A 17,297-nucleotide genomic window follows, 5' to 3' on the forward strand; every position below is an offset into this window, starting at 1 on the left:
GCCGGCGGCCGGCCAAAGGGACGGTGCAGCTCCACACGGAAGCGGGCGAGGCGGCTCAGGCCGGAAAGGCGCAGGACGCCGCGTGCACGCTGTCACCGTGGGGAAGGCAGGAGGCTTCGTGGGGCGCTTCTGGATACTCGGGACACTGTGAACAGCAGAGCAGGAAGCCCGGGTCTGCGGTGGAAGGGAAGCATCATCACCTCTTCCCCTTTGCACCTGTTACTTTGTCTTTAAAGAAGTTCTAAGTGCTTTTAGGTATAAACACCACAAATGTACATCCACGCAAAAACGTGTACCTAAATGTTCGTGGCGGCGTCGCTCATGACGGCCAAGAGGTGGAAACCACCCAGACGTCCGTCATCTGATGGGTGGATAGACACGGTGGGGTGCGTGCAGACGACTGAGGTTACTTGGCCACGGAAGGATTCCACGTGGATGAAGCTTGAAGACATCTGCTTGGGGAAAGAGGCCACTCACAGAGAACACGCCGGAGACGTACAGAGCGGGCACAGCTGTGGGGACAGGGCAGTGGTTTGGGAGCAAATGGGGACTGGCTGCTAACTCGTAGGGTCAGGGTTTCTTTTGGGGTGACGACAGTGTTCTCAAATGAGACACTGGGGTGCTTGCACAGCTCTGCAAACGCACAAAAGACACACGAGTGTTAGGAAGGAGAAGCGGACAGGGTGCTGAGGGTCCTCGGCTGTGGGGACACAGCACACCAACTCGGGGATCTGAAACCACAGAAAGCCCCGGGCCCCAAGTCCAAGATCAAGGTGGCCCAGGGTGAGCTCCCTCCAAATGCCACAGGGGAGGAGCCCTCCGGATGCTCTGCGGGATGCCGGGCGGTCCTGTGGCTGCACCCCCGCCCCCCCGCCTCCGCCTGTCAGTCCGCGGCCCTCTCTGCTTCTTAGGGGCCCAGACACCCTGGATTTAGGGCCCATCCCAGCGACCTCATCTTCATGTGGTGACCTCTGTGCAGACCCTATTTCCAAATAAGGCCACGTTCACAGCTGCCAGAGGCTAGGATTTCCGCACCTCTTTTTGGAGACACAGTTCAACCCAGTTCTTGTGACTGTTATCTCAATAAAGACGTGATTTTTCTCAGAAGTTTTAAGCTGTGAAATACAAAGAGAAAGGGGCGGCTCAGTCGGTTAAGCATCCAGGCAAGTGTCTGACTCTTGATCTCAGCTCAGGTCTTGATCTCAGGGTCATGAGTTCAATGCCCACATCGGGCTTCACGCCCCGCGTGGAGCCTCCTTAAAAAAAAAAATTATATAGAGAGAAGGAACACAGCCATCGTCCCGAGCATGAGCCTGATGCTCTCTGGGGGGACTCACGAGCTGGGAGCAGCAGTAGTCGTAGTAAAAATGTCCCTGGCTGGGAACCTGGCCAGTTCTGCCCAGAAGGCCCGCCCCTGGCCTGGCCCCTGCCCTACTCTCCCCTCCGTCCTCACCCCTGCAGGCCTGTCACGTGCCCACATCCCCCCTTCTGAGGTAACAACCAGTCACACGCACAACCTCTTGGCACCCAAAACGTTCTCTGATCTGTGTAAGCTACAATTGAGTCTGCGCCGCTTGATATTAATATCTTTTGTTTGTGTGTCAGGAATCTAATTAAGGCGTGTTCTCGGTGTATCCGGGGTGTTCAAACAACTCCGCGGAGCAGACAATGCAAGCTGTTGACCTGCACAGATAAACTGCTTACGGAGGACTGGGGGGCGGCGGGCGGGGGGTGCACGGCTGTTCTTTTCTGCCAGGGTGCCGGCCGCTCACCCTTGTGCGCCGGCGGCCCCTCCTTGGAAGGGGTGCCGACCCCAGCGGCAGTTTTTGTATGCCCTTCTGTGTGTGCAGACACGTGCACAAATGTGCACCACACCCAAGTTAGGCCTCCCTGGACAAGCAGCCAGCAGTGTGGTGTCTCCCCCGTCATCGCCCCATGCACAGATGGGGACGCTGAGGCCCTGGTGCGCCTCACGCGCGCGGGTGTTAAGGTGGACCTCAGGGCTGCCTTCAGGTAGCCGACAGGTAGCAGCGAAACCCACATCGGGGAGGGCTGGCCCCGGGGTAACACTCGGGCCTGCAGTGCAGACTCCAGGGCAGGCCCAGGTAGAAACTGTCATCCCCCCCCACAGAGAGGTCTGGCCTGGACCCACACAGTGGGCTGCTGGCAGTGCTGGACCTTCCTGACCCTGGAGGCCACGGCGGGGCTCCCTTTTAAGGAATTCGCGCGCCCACGAAGTACCTGCCCCGCGCAGCTTAGCAGACGCCGCAGCGCCACCTGCCGACCGCGCTCGGGGCTGCAGGGAGGGCGTGAGGCTGGACTGGAGGCCCCGCCCCTTCGCCAGGCCCGCCCATCTGCCCCCGGCCCTCGCGCCACCCGGCCTACCCGTTTGCCCCATTCCCCGCCCACTCTGGACCCCGAGCCCGGCTCGGGGCCCCGCCCCACCTGCCCGGTTCGGCTGCAGGCCCCGCCCACTGCCCCAAGGCCCCGCCCCGCCCTCCACCAGGCCCGCCCGCCTGTCCCAAGCCCCGCCTCTCCGCCAGGCCCGCCCATCTGCCCGGGGTCTCGCCCCCTCCCCTCCGGGAAGCCTCGCGAAAGCCAAGCTCAGGGAACCCGGACGCTATAGTTCCCCGGAGAGGTGGGCAGCTTGGTCACGGCTTTCGGGTCCAGCTTGAAGCGGGCACAAACGCCTGCCAGGAGTACAGGAGGCGCGTTCACTGTGTCATGATCCTGCCATCATGTGGGCCCATCTTTCAGGTGAGGAAACCGAGTGGAGAGAAGTTGTCACCCGCCTGGGTCCCACGAGGAGGAGTGACCACCCAGTGGGCTGTGAGCCCCGCAGCCAGCCGCTGCAGAGCGGGCACTGACGACGACCAGTAAGTAAACCAAAGTGTATCTGTTACCTGTTAATTGAGTCGTTCACACTGCAAACCGGTATGACCCTCTCGCCACTGCGGTAGGGGTGCTGACACCGTTTCACAGGTGAGGCACACAGAGGCGCCTGCATCGGGAAGTGTCGGGGCAGGCCACACCCCCCCTTCTGTGCTGGCGCCAGGACCCGACGTGAGCAGGAATCTGGGGCAGAGGCCGAGGACCCTCAGGAGTGGGCTGGGCTGTGGGTCACATCCTGGGCAGGACTGGGAGGCGGGGCCCCTCCCGGAGTGGCCTCAGTCTCCGCATCCAGACGGCGTGTGGCGGGGGAGCTGGAGCGAATCGCTCGGGTTCTGCCCCTGCCCTCCAAACGTCGCGAGTCCAGGATCCACCAAGGACTGTACCGGCACAGGGACCGGGGCTTCACCTGCTCTCGCACCCGGCCGGCCCCCCACAGGGCCCCTCCGGGCGCCTGTGGCTTCACCACCGGGAATTTGAGCGCCTCTGGCCACCACACACCCCCGCCCCAGGAGGAGGCGTCTGTGGGGATTAGGGGCTGCCAGGGGCAGAGGGAGCCCCTGGGGCTGGGGGACCCTGAGAAGCATGACCTTACCCAAGTCCCACCGCCCGGCCTCCTCCCGCAGCCCCCAGGCCCCCGCTGTCCCACCTGTCCCATCCACCGGCTACCACGCCATCGGGGGCCCAGTCGCACACAGCTACGTGCACACCCCAGCTGTACCCCTGCCAAGCTGTGTGGCCTTGAGCGAGTCGCTACACTTCTCTGAGCCTTTGTATCCTCATCGGGAAAGTGGGTTAACATCCTGGGCTGGTTCTGGCCCAGGTGTGGGCCTACCAGAGCCCGGAGCAGAAGAGGGCAGGTCTGCGGCCCCCGCCGGACCACAGGTCTCCGGAGGCCCTACTGTGTGCTGGTGCGGCATCAGACTCAATGTCGCTGCTGTCCCTGGCATCCCACCACCAGCCTGAGAGCCAGGCCAGGGTGCCTTCTCAGCCCCATTTTACAGGTGGGAACACGGAGGCTCAGAGAGGCAGTGTGATTTGCCCAAGAAGTGAGGAGAACAGGTTTCCAGCCCACGACTCAGCTGTAAGCAGAGCGAACCGTGGGCCAGGGGTCCCTAACCTCAGGCCCAGGGGTCCCCCGGGCTCCAGCTGGCCTGGCGCAGGTTGGGCTCCGGGACCCTTGGAGGAAGGACGCACAGCTACTTTATAAAGGCTGGGAATTGGCTCCTTCTCCCAGAGAGGGGCACAGCCGAGCCCTTCAGCATCTGTTGTGCGGACAGGCAGCCTGAGGCTGGGGCCCTGGGGAGCCAAAGTGCGTGTGTCTCAAAGCCCGGCCGCGGGCCACACCGTGGGCGAGAATGGCCCCTTGGGCCGTCCCCACCCGGCAGGGGCGCACGCGGCCCCACGCCCGCACTGATGCACACGCGCACCCCTCTGCGGTCCCAGGTAACAGCAAAAGCGGGGCTCAGGGACCGGTTTCCTCTAGCCCCGGGTAGGGAGGAGTGTCAGAGCCCCCACAGGTTAGTCCCCCGGCCTCTCGGGGCAAGAGGCCTGAGACCAAGGGTTCAGAACTGACCCTGACGTCCCTCCAGGCTGTAAGCGCGTGCCGGTTCCCTCCCGCCCCACGCGCACGTACACAGGTGCGTGCCAGGCAGCCAGCACAACCCTGCACACGCCCCCTGCGGCCGCTGGATGGGTGGAGGGACGGTCGGAGCGGGGGGGCGGAGGGTGTCCACAGCGCTCTCGGCAAAGCACAGGACCTGTCCTCACAGAGACACCTGCCTGGCGCGGGAGGCACAGACCTCGCCGGCCCTCACAGACCCCCAGATGGGCACCCGCCCCTCCACCTGCTGCCGTTGTCCAGGAGCATCCGCCTCCTCCCCTGGGCCTGTGTGGGGACCCCCTGCTCCACCGGCTCTCCAGAGAGCCCTCGCAACCAGGGCTGGACACGAGGCACTCGGAAGCGGGGCGTGGCGGGATGGGCCCAGGAAGTCCCCCCTCCCGTGGCAATTCAAGTGCATTGTTGCACACGAGTTTGGCATTAAACACCGGAGCGCCTTCGGACTTCCCAGCACGGGGCCCGATGAGTTAATTACCAGAACACCAGACCCCTGGGTCTGTGTCCTCGCTCCTGAGTGCAGAGTGGTGGCCTTGAGCCTTCGTGTCGGGGAGATGTTGGGGGCCAGGGTGTGACCCCAGCAGACCAGCTCTCACCCTGCGGCCCTCTGCAGGGCCCCCTCCAGCTCTGTCGGCAGCCCTCTACCCTCCTGAGCACCCGGAACAGAAAGGGGGGTCCTCCTGGCCCACTCCTCCCCACCCCCACCTCCCCAGCTGCTTCAGACCCACCTCCGTGAGCTCCGGACATGAACCCCCACCTGGCCTCTACTCATTGTCCTCTCGCACCCCAACCCCTCTGCCCCCGGGGCCTGCCCATCCCACCCTAAAGTGCCCAGATGCGGCCACGCGGGTCTCCTGCTGCACCCTCCCTGCCTCCCGCTCCCCTGAAGCCAGACTCCTAGTCTCAGGACCCAGATCTGATGGTGGGAATCTTGTTCCCCAAACCCAGGCAAACCCAAACCGAGGGGCGTTCTGCAAAACCCCTGACTAGTACTCCTCAAAACCGCCAAGGTCATCAAAGCAAGGGAGGTCACGAAACAGAGGAACCCAGGGAGCCAAGACGCAGTGTCACGTGGGTCCCGCGTGGGGCTCTTAAACAGGAACGGGAGCGAGGGAAACAGGAAATCTAAGTAACACGCGTGCGCTCCTAGGAGCGCACCTGCCTTGGTGTCGCGGCTGTGACCCACGTCCCCGAGGGAGGTGGGACGCTGACGGTGGGGGACGGTGTGCGGGGATGCACGGGAACCCTGTTCCGTAAACCTACACTTTCCGGAAATAAGAGGTGTGTCTTAAACAGAGAGAGCACACACAGGAGATCTGCCTGAATGCAGAGAAACTCACATCTGTTTCATCTTGGTGGTGGGTTCGTGGGTGTCTGTGACGCTGTTCTCTGCACTCCTCTGTGCTCGGAAACGTCTCGTAATTAAACACGTTAAGAGAAAACAGACCCAGGTCTGACGCGCCGCCCTGGCCCGACGTCCGCCAGAGTCTCCTGGAGCCCTTAGCATCTGTCCTCAGGTCTTAAGCCGGCCCACCCGCCCGCACGCACCCCTGACAACGCCACACGGGGACCCGCGTCTGCCTGTTGCCTTCCTGTCGCCCCCTCTGGCCCCTGGACCAGTTCCCAGTCTGCAGCTCTCGTGCTGGGAGGGAGGGTCCCAGGTCCCAGCCCCCGTGGGGTCACCTCAACGGGCATCGCTGTCTGTGGTTCACAAAGCCCGCCCCCACCCCCCGGGCCAGGGTCCGGGACCCCTGTGAGGCAGGCGTCATGCACCCACTTTCCAGACGGGAAGACAAGGCTACCCGGGAGCTGCAGGGGTGTGGCCTGGAGACCAGCGTTCTCTACCACACACACCCCCAGCCTGGCGTCCCACCTGGAAAGTCCTGCGGGGACCAAGAATCCAGCCTCCGGGCCCGGACCGCGCGGAATGAACGTCAGACCCTTGTGTTCTGGGCCCTGTGACTCTGCACACTGTCTCCGTCCAGCCACGCTGGCGCCTCCCCGTGTCTCCGCCACGCCGACCTGCCCCAGGGCCTTAGTACCTGCTGGCCCTGCCCAACACGCTCCACCCTGGAGAGGCATTCCCTGGCCAGGGCACGATGCTGCGCCGTCCCCGCCCGGCTGTCAGGGCTCCCTCCCACCCAAGCAGGGAAACCGAGGCCCAGAGGATGGAAGGAGCCTCTCACAGGGAGTCAGGGACAACTCACTGTCGTCTTCCCTCAGCTCGTCTCGTGAAACTCACATACGCACATGTGTTCACATTCACAAAAACACCCACGCGTGTGAACATGCGTGTGTGCGTGCACACACCAGGGCTGGGGGGTCTGTGCTGGGCGGCCGGCCAGGTCTGCAGTTCTTACGATGCGCACGTGACGTGGCTGGCGTATGACGTGTCCTGTGGGTGTCCTGTGCCAGGAGCACACGTATGTGACACACTCCCTGCCGTGCGGCACGCGGATGAGCGGAGCGTTTTATCCCCATGTGCGTGCACATGTGTGTGCAAAGGAGGGCTGGCTGCAGTGGGCGTGTCGCAGTGGGTGTGGCGGGTGTGGCCAGAATCGGTGACAGCACGTGGGCTGTGGGTGCGACGGCCGGCCACGTACCAGGCCCTCTCTGTGTCTAAATGCCTCTGATGGGATCATACGTAACGGCAAGGACACCATTTCAATCAGTCAGTCGATGGGTCAGTCGGTTGATTAATTCAGCAAAGCCGTGTCGAAGACCGCTACGTGCCAGGCCCCGGGGACTCAGCAGCGAACAGATCCCGTCCCTGCCGTCACGAGACTTTCACTCCGGGGGTGCAGAGCTGTCCATGAACAAGTAGACATACGATGCCCTGACGGGAGCTGGTCAGTGTGAGTAGGAGTGCAGGAGGGAGAGGGATGGCAAGTCATGTGGGGAAGTCTGGGAGGCCCCCTGAAAATGCAAGACCTCAAGCAGATGAGGGCGCCAGGCAACTACACCAGGAGGGAAACGTTCCGGGCAAGGGATAGCAAGTGCAAAGGCCCTGAGGCAGGGGCACGTCTGCCTCGTTTGAAAACAGCAGAGAGGCTGGCGTTGCTGGAGCAGAGCGAGGGGGCGTCAGGCCAGCTGCATCAGGCTGTCCACCATCTTCAGAGACCCTTCTGGTTTCGTGACCTTCTTCCCCCTCCTTGTCACCAGGGGACCGGCAGGGAAATGGGCAGGCAATAGTCTCAACTCCCATTGTGCCAAAGGGAAACTGAGGCCCAGAGAGCACAAGGACCCTCCAGACCCTCCAGAACCTCGGGATGAGCTGTTGGGACCACCTTAGGCCCCCTGCCTCCCCGACCACGTGCGTACAGGTAGAGTAGGTGGGCGTGGGGCCCACCTGGCGGGCAGGTGTCCCAGGGCACAGCAGTGAATTTCCGTGGGAAAACTTGGCATCAGGCTGGGCTTCCAGAAGGGGAAACTGGGGCCCCGAGAGGGCCTGCCCCCCTCCCTTAAGAAACCGTAGTGCACCTGGGCCGGACTGGGTCCCCACCTCTTCCCGTCCTGTTCCCCCAGTCCCGTGACAAATAGAAACCTGGGCCGGGGACCGTATCCCACCCTGGACTCCCCCTGCCCCAGCCCCCGAGGAACAATTTACCTTTCAGAGCCGGTCCAAGATATTAATTAAGATAAATCTACCTCAATTTTGAGATTCTCTTATCATGTAATTTATCAAAATTATGTTAATTATTTCTGTAGGGCAGCAAAATTATTACCTCTTTTGTGTCTGATTTGTATTAATATTCATAATTTAATAATTCAGCATCCTGGCCATCTGGTCCGGGATCAGGTTCCCTTCCCTCCTTCGGTCCCAGCCAAAGCGTCCCCACCACCCTGCCGGGTGTCCCCAGGGCCCGGCCCACCCTGTCCCCACGCCTTCCCCGCCGTCCACCCGGGCGGACTCCGCTGCTGCCCCGGGCCTGCCCGCCCCGGTGGCCCCACGCCGCCCGCGGCGCCCGAAGGCCCGAGCGCAGGTAGGCGCACCGTCGCCACCCTCGCTTGGCAGGTGAGCCAAGCTGAATTGACATTTTCCACACTTTGTGAGTTTTACACTGTAATTTGACATAATTAATGCCTACATTACTGCTGATAATTTAGCTAGTTAATTAAACTCGGAGGAGATAATTAAGGAAAGGCTACTGCTTGGATTGCTAATTGTTTTTGTCATTATTTCAGGGGGCCGACAGCTGCCGGCTGAGTCATCCTGTTTTGTCAGCTGACGGGTCATGTGACACGGGGGTCCCCTGGGGTCCCCCACTTCCAGGGAGGGAGGCGTGCAGCCGGCTACCTGGCTGCTGCCTGGAACCCCGCCAAGAGCAGGGCGCTACTGGCTGGCCCAGCCCCTCCTCCCCCTCCTTCCCCATCCTCCTCCTACCCCTCCTCTCCCTCCTCCTCCCTCCTCCTCCTTTCTCCACCCCTTCCTCCCCCACATCCTCCTTGTCCTCTCTCCCCCTCCTCCCCTCCTCCCCCCTCTCCTCCCCTCCTCCCCCCCTTCCTCCTGCTTCTCCTTTCTCCTCCCCATCCCCCTTCCTCCCCCTCCTCCCTCCCCCTCCTCCCCTTCCTTCATCCCCTCCTCCTGAGAGCTCTGGCCTGGGTCACACAAAGGTCAGCCTAAGCAAACGGAAGGAGGAAAGAGCCCTCCCAGCCCCACATCTGACCAGGGGGTAAAGTGACCCTGGCCACACCCCAGCCTCCCACAGTGGTCGGGTGGGCGGTAGGACTTCCCGGGCCACTAGGTTATCCCTCATCACCGAGAAGGCCAGGGAGGTCGGGGAGAAGGCGGGGTGGGGCAGGGACCGTGCTCCTCCAGACCTCGGATGCCGCCTGGTGGTAGGCAGACCTGAACAGGCGGATGGGGAGCTGCCGAGCCCCCCACGCCTGCCGAGGGGCCGCCGTCCCCGGCACCAGCCATCAGCTGCCACCAGCAGCACCCCGCACCCACAAAGCCAGCCCCGCATGCCGCACAGTATGGGGGTGTGCCGTTATCATCGCGTCCTCACTTTCGCTGGCGAGAACACCACGTGACAGAGCCGATGCAGGCCCCGTGGGGGGCGGGGGACCATCAGGACGGTGGCCGAGCCCAGGGGCCCCGCTGTCCTGACAGGCCGGGAAGTGGGTCAGGGGCAGCTCCTTGCCTCCAAGGAGCTCCAGGTCCCACGCGGGACTCGGGACTCACAGTGCCACAGCAGCCAGCTTGGGGCCATGAGGGGAGATGAAGCCACCGTGCAGACAGTGGTGGGGCAGATGCAGGGAAGGGGCCCGGGACTTTGTTGATGTCCTTTTGGGGTCAGTGAGCGCTGAATTAGCCAGTCTAGACCCTTCTTTCATGTTCTGGCGGCTAACGAACCAGAATTGTTTGGGTTTCTCTGACCGGAATGTTCTGAAAGCCCAGCCGAGCCCCCTACTGGATGCCCATCCCGCAGTGCCCCCGGCAAAGACGGGGCGGGCGTCTTTCCGTAATCGTATCATTGTCTCATGGCAGGCTCGCGGGGGGCCTGGAAACCCGCTTTCTCCTGCTGAGCCTGTCCCTCTTCTCACCCCTGCCAAGAGCTGCCACTTCCCCGGGAGGGCTGGCCTTCCTCCCGCGGCGGGCTCCAGCCTGTGGGACACTCGATCGGCTTAGGTGTCTGGCCTCGGACGGAAGCGCCCGCGTCGCAGATCCCGGAGCTCCTTCCCGCAGCTTTCGCACGGGCCACCTTCCACCAGACCTTCCTCTCTTGCACGACACCGAGAGCCACAAGAAGCAGTCCACGCTTCCTGATATTCTGTTTTCCTGCTGCATTCCCAGCCCTGATGAAGTCTGGTCCGGGACCCAGGTCCCGCGGGGTCGACTGGGTGTCATTTGCTGTGGGTGCCTCCCAATGACTGACTTCCCAGCCCGGAGGGCTGGTTCCCACTGCGGACCCGGCCGCAGTTCCGTGACCTATAACGCCGCCAGTCCTGGCACGAAATTCCACATCAGCTAGGACGCTTCCATCCAGAAATACCAGAAAGCCTGAGAAAAAGTTTACGCACAGAGGGGATTGTTACCCCAGATGTAGTGCCCCCCAAAAGTTCGCGTCCATCCAGACCTCAGAGTGCACAGACCACAGGGTCTTTGCAGGCGATCACGGTGAGATGAGGTCATTAAGGTGGGTCCTGACCCAGTGTCCCTGGTGTCCTTATAAAACGGGGTCATTTAGACACAGACATGCACGCGGAGGAGAGGCCACATGCCCATGGAGGCAGAGGCAGGAGTGACACGGCCACCAGAAGCCGGGAGTGAGGCCTGACACACTCACCCCCACAGCCTCAGAAGCAAGCAGCCTTGCTGACCCTTGATTTCAGATTTCTAGCCTCTGGAACTGGGGCGAAATAAATTGCTGTTCTGTTAAGACACCACCAAGTTTGTGACACTTTGTTATGACAGCCCTAGGGGCACATATATCTTAAGAAATCCAGAGGATAAAGAGGTTTTAGGACTGAATAATCCAGTGGGTCACTCACTGATGTCATCAAAGACCCATGTGTCTTCATCGGTTCTGCTCTGCAATCTTCAGTACGTCAGCCATATTCCCTCTCGTGGTCACAAAGTGGCTGCTGTAGCACCATGCATCCCAAGTAGGTATGATGTCCCACACAGAAGAAGGTACACCTTCCTGGTGCCTCCAATATCAGGGATGTGTGTGGATGGCCGTGATTGGCTTGCATTAAGGATGGTTCATTTCCTAGGCTTGGGAGGGGGACACATCTGAACAAAACGGGGAAAAGCAGCAGCGTCTGCCTGGATGCACATCCGGGGCCCTAGGAGAGAGTGGCAGACGGGATTGCAACGAAAGCAAGTGGCAGGGAATGTTGTGGGAGCTGGGAGTGGAGCATGGAGAAGGCCAGGTTCTGTGGGGTGGCCCAGCCACTGACCCTCAGCTCTGCATCTGGCTGTCCCCACCCCTGGACAGCTGCCCGCTGGGCTCCCAGCACCGCCCACAGCTTCCCCGAGGGAATTACCTATCCAGTCACACTTGTGTGTCTTTGACTCCCCCTTTAGGACGCACAGTCCAGGTGGGGACACACCTGACAGAGGGGTGTTTGGCCTCAGGGAGCCTGCTGACTATGCTGTGCATTATGGGGTGAGCCATGTCTCCCGAAACGATACATCCACATCCTAACCCTGAAACCTGTGAACTTTCCCAGTCCTGACCCTGGGACCCGCGAACCTCCTGCGTCCTGACCTTGGGACCCACGAACATACTAGTCCTGACCCTGGGACCCGCGAAACTCTCGCATCCTGGCCCTGGGACCCGTGAACGTTTTGCATCCCGAACTTGGGACCCGCGAACATACTAGTCCTGACCCTGGGACCCGCGAAACTCTTGCTTCCTGGCCCTGGGACCCGCAAACTTCCCACGTATTGACCTTGGGACCCGCGAACATACTAGTCCTGACCCTGGGACCCGCGAACCTCCTGCGTCCTGGCCCTGCGACCTGCGAACGTTCTGAGTCCTGACTGTAGGACCTATAAACGTACTAGTCCTGGCCCTGGGACCCATGAACCTCCTGCGTCCTGGCCCTGGGACCCGCGAACGTTCTGAATCCTGACCTTGGGATCCAGGAACATACTAGTCCTGGCCCTGGGACCTGCGAGCCTCATCCTCCTGGCCCTGGGACCTGCGAACGTTTGAGTCCTGACCTCGGGACCCTCAAACATACTAGTCCTGACCCTGGGACCCGCGAACCTCCCTCGTTCTGGCCCTGGGACCCGCGAACCTCCCGCATACTGGCCCTAGGACCTGTGAATGTTCTGACTCCTGACCTCGGGACCCTCAAACATACTAGTCCTGATCCTGGGACCCGCGAACCTCCCACGTCCTGGCCCTGGGACCGGCGAACGTTCTGAGTCCTGACCTTGGGACCCTCGAACATACTGGTCCTGACCCTGGGACCCGCGAACCTCCCTCATCCTGACCCTGGGACCTGCGAACGTTTGAGTCCTGACCTTGGGACCTGCCAACATACTAGTCCTGACCCTGGGACCCACGAACCTCCCACGTCCTGGCCCTGGGACCCGCGAACGTTCTGAGTCCTGACCTTGGGACCCTTGAACATACTAGTCCTGACCCTGGGACCCGCAAACCTCCCTCATCCTGGCCCTGGGACCCATGAACCTCCCTTGTCCTGACCCTGGGACCCGCAAACGTTCTGAGTCCTGATCCCAAAACCCACAAGCCTCCTACGTCCTGACCCTGGAGCCCAGGAACGTTCTGAGTCCTGACCCTGGGACCTGCGAACCTGACCTTACTTGGAAGGAGGGACTCTGCAGACGTGATGGTTAAGTTGAGGTCACGCTGGGGCAGGGAGGGCCGCAGTCCAGGGACTAGTGTCCTCACAGAAGAGGGAACACGGACACACACGCAGGGAGGAGGCCACGTGGCCACGGAGGCAGAGGTTGGGGTGACGCGGCCACTGGCCCAGGATCGCCCAGGATTGCCGGGGGCCACCAGGAGCTGGACGAGGCGGGAAGGACCCTCCCCTGGAGCCCTGGGAGGGAGCGCGTCCCTGACACCTTGAGTTCGGACCTCTGGCCTTGGAGCTGGCAGAGGGTCAGTCTCGCTTGTCTGAAGCGCCCAAGCTGGCGCTCTGTTCCACAGCCCCAGGACACGCGGAACCCCAAACCCATCGTCCCTGTCTCCTGTGACACAAACGCAAAGGCCGGCCCTGTCCCTCCGGAGCCTCACCCCTCACCCCAGCCACCACGCCAGGCACCAGCCCCCACCCACTGATGCAATCACCCCTTTCTAGAAAGTTCTCCCTCATAAAGAAATGAGAATAGAAATGGCCCATATGGAAATATAATGTTGTTAAAACCACTGATTAAGTTTTACACAACCGTGTGAGAACAAACGGAAAGGTTTTAGCTTTTTAATTTAAGGAAAGAGGAATATGATATAATTTCAATTTGTGATAAGATAAGATGTTCTCGATATTGCGGCTTCAATTGGATTACATCCTAATGTACTTTGTAAAGTGTCAGGCTGGCTGCAGATTAAGGTGTGTGTGTGATATTCTTTATTAACAACGTAATGGGCCACATTCGCGCCATCCGTCTTCATCAGCGTTTCCGGCCCACCTGGGAGACCTCGTGAGTGCAGACTCTGAAACCCCGGCCTTGGGGTGGGAGGGCTAGCAGGAGACCCCCAGGTGGACCAGCACAATGGCAGGGCCCCAGGGGGGGCAGGGGAGGGGGGCCCGGGGCAGGAGGGCCCCAACAGCCGAAGCTCTAGAGGCTTGGGGGGTGAATGGGAGCCAAAGCAGCCTCAGAGGGAGGGAGGTCCCAGCCTCCACGAGGCAGGGTGCGAGGTCTGTGGCACGGTGGGTGGGAGGAGGGGCTGAGACCCCAGTCCTCCAGCCGCAGCCCTGCCCGTGGGTTACGAGCTGCTGGGCCCTGGGGACATGACCCAAGTTTACAAGTATGGCCCACAAAGTGTTCTGGGCACCCCGGGCTCCAGGATGCCCTGAAACCCGTTTTGGGGGCTTGATGAGCCCCCCCCACCCCGACCGGCAGTACGCACAGTCCCAGGCAGGAAGCGAGGCACATGCGGGAGGCCCTCCCGGGGCAGGACCAAGGCGCAGGGGGAGGGAGCCATGGGCTCTGTTCTTGCCTCTGGGCCCAGAGGCTCCAGCGAGGCCGGCTGCTGGGTCAGCAGGACTTTCTCTGCGGACACACGGAGGGGCAGCTGGCCCTGGGGCTGGGGGGCCAGGAGGGATGTGAGTGGGTGGGGAGGACCCAGCTCAGACCCACGAGGCAGCACATGGGCTGCCCTTTCTTCCCGGGACCCCAGAGACACGGGGTGGACATGAAGTCCACACAGAGATGTCATTTGCGGGGTGATAGCGGCTCCCGCCCAGGCCCCGCCGGACAGGGTCGCCGCACCCGCATCCTCCCAGATCAAGGCCAAGGGCACCAAAATCCAGGGCCCGCCACGCCTGACATGTGACCCCGGGCACTCCTCCGTGACTCGGTTTCCCCTCGTGTCAAAGTGACGGAGTGCCGCCTAACGCTCCCCCGTTTCTGTGGAGGTCTGCTCCCCAGGTGGCCCCAATGACCCCAGCCCGCTAGCCCTGCCCCCCCAAGGACAGCCCTGCTGCCCCGTCTCCCTCCAGCCTCTGTCCCTGCCGTGTGACCTGAGAAGGCCCTTCCCCTCTCTGGGCCTTGATCCCCTTCTCCAGAATGGGAGGGGGTCACAGGGGCTGAGATACCGTCCACGGGAAGGGCCAAGGCAGCCTCACCCATCACAGACGGAGACCCCCATCCAGGGGGGCCACCCAGGGCAGGGGCTGGGGGAGGAGGGTTGGGTCTAGTCAGTGGAGATTACAGGGGTGAGGCGTAGCCTCCGCCGTTATTTAGAGCTGTATATGAAGCCTCCGCTCCTGGCAGGGGGCTGTGTGCGACGGGGTCGCTGCAGTGAGCCCCTCTCTGGCATCCCTGGGCCTCCGGTCCCCTGAGCGCTGTGCAGACCCCTACGTGGGGAGGGGGCCGAGGCCGGGGACGGGTCCGGGCTCCCTCTCTGGGTCTGGGAGACTAGGCCTTCAGCTCTGCGACGCCCCAGAAAATCCCCCCAGAGACCTTGCACCCCCAGATTCCTGCACCCCTCCATTTCCCTGGGGACCCCTGGTGGGCACTCTGCCCCGGGGAAGCACAGGTTCCCCCAGGCCCGGGTGGGGCCTCTGTGACCGCGCCCCGGGCTCAGGCAGGGCCTCTCTCCTGGTACCGTTGCTACCCATGTGCGCAGGAGAGAAAACCGAGGCCTGCAAAGGCTCCTGGCTGGTCCAATGTCCCCGCTTGGGACACGGGTTTCACTCAACAAACACTTGCTGCACTCCTACCATGTTCTGGGTGCTGGGGACACAGCTGTGCCAGGGACAGACGAGCTCCCTGACTCGGGGAATGTCCGTCTTAGAGAACACAAAACCAATACCTAAGTCCAGAAGGTGACCTCCAAGTGAGAAAACCTGCTGGGGTGGCCGGCAGAGAGCCAGGGGGCTCGGGAGACCTCTCTGAGGAGGGCACGGCTAAGCAGACACCTGAAAAATAAGGAGCCATCCTTGTGGGGGATGGGGTTCCAGACAGAGGCACCAGCCAGTGCAAAGGCCCTGTGCTGTGTCTGCTTGGAGCCCTGTGAACAGAGCGAGCGGGGGAGGGGAAGTGGGAGGCCAGCCCAAGCCCCGCCTTCCCGGGTGGGCGGGGCATGCAGGAGCCCCGCCCCGCACCCCACACCGGCCCACTCCCCTCCCTGAGATCCCCCAGATTTGTACTCTGCCAGCCCTCAGTCCATGGGTTTCTGCCCTGAACGTCCTTCAGTTAGTTGGGGCCACGAGCCTTGGACCCACAAGGCCTCAGAGGCTTTGACGATGTGTGTGCGCTGAGTGTCAGGAGCCCAGGAACGGCCCACCTTTAAGAGCCCCCCCCACGAAGACATCCCCCTCCCCAGGTCTACTGATGGGAACACTGGTCTTTCTGGGCCCCGTGTGGGGAGAGAAAGGCCCAGACACGTATTGAGCGCCTCCTGTATGCAGACAGCGCAGCCTTGGAACCACACAGCAGACGTGGGCTTGCGTCTGGCTCATTAGCTGTGCCTTCCGGAAACTTCTAGGCAGGGGGTGGGGTCTGGGCGGGTCCCCCAAGTTGGGGCGGGGCCTGGTGAAGCCAGGCCCCACCTCCACCCAGGGGTGGCCGTCCCAGGGCCTCCCCTCCTGCTCTGCCCGCTGGCTGAATGGACACTGCAGGACCTGGTAGCCCTGTGTCCCCAAGGTCACGTGCATGCGTGTCCTGCCATCACAGTGTCCACGGGGTCTGCAGGCCCCGGCCCCGGCAGGGAGCATGAGGCCTGACCACCAGCAGGGCTCTGTTGCCGAGCACCAGCCTGTGCCCGGCCGGCACCCCAGGGAGCAGCCGTGGGGAGGGGCACACCCTCACCCTGCGGGGACGCCTGAGGCGCGTGTCCCCAGCTGTCCCCCCAGCCCCCCCTCCCCGGGCTGTCCTGGCTGGGGACGGCATGGCGTCCTTGGAATCCTTGCCCACCCCCGTCTCAAAGACTCCACACGCACCCCAGCCCGCCAGGGGCTCCCTGAGCCTCGGGGGAGGGGCCCAGGCTCCAGGCCCAGGCCCCACCTAACGCTGTGTAGCTTCAGGGGGGTCGCATGGCCTCTCTGAGCCTGTTTCCTTGTCTGTAAAACACAGCTTCCCCGGGTCTCCGCTGCCCCGTCCCCGCTGGCTGGCCCTCTGCCTCCCCCTGGTGGTGAAGAGGCCACACTGCCGCCGGCCCAGGTGTCCAGAAGCACCCCCATGGCCGGGTCGGTCCTCACAGCCTGCGTGCAGCCCAGCTGTAGGTCGTCAGAGGCTCAGAGGGGGCGGGGCTCTGGCCCACGGCCACAGAGCTGAGCGTCTCTGCATCGTGTCTGTACCAGGCAGCCACCCTCCCTGTCCCATGTCACAGCCTGACCTCAGGTCCCAAGAGTCCCCGGCTGAGACCCTCCAGCACCCCGTAAAGGCAACAGGATGCAGTGGGAGCCCCGTGGGGCCCCGGCCTACTCAGCAGGGTCTCCCCGCTGTGTCCTGCCTGGGACGCATGGGGTCTCGACCCCGTCTGCCACCAGGCTGGGGAGTGTTGGTGCTGTGGCACTGCTGAGGGTCCACGAGGACCGCCGCAGCGGGCTCCCACCGTGGCTGGGGACAGCACAGACACACGCCAGCTCCCCACACAAAAGGGGACACTGAGGCCTGGGTCCCCCGAGTGCGGGCAGTGCT

Source organism: Neofelis nebulosa, chromosome 18 (genome assembly GCF_028018385.1).
Source record: "Neofelis nebulosa isolate mNeoNeb1 chromosome 18, mNeoNeb1.pri, whole genome shotgun sequence".
In the NCBI taxonomy this organism is placed as follows: Eukaryota; Metazoa; Chordata; class Mammalia; order Carnivora; family Felidae; genus Neofelis; species Neofelis nebulosa.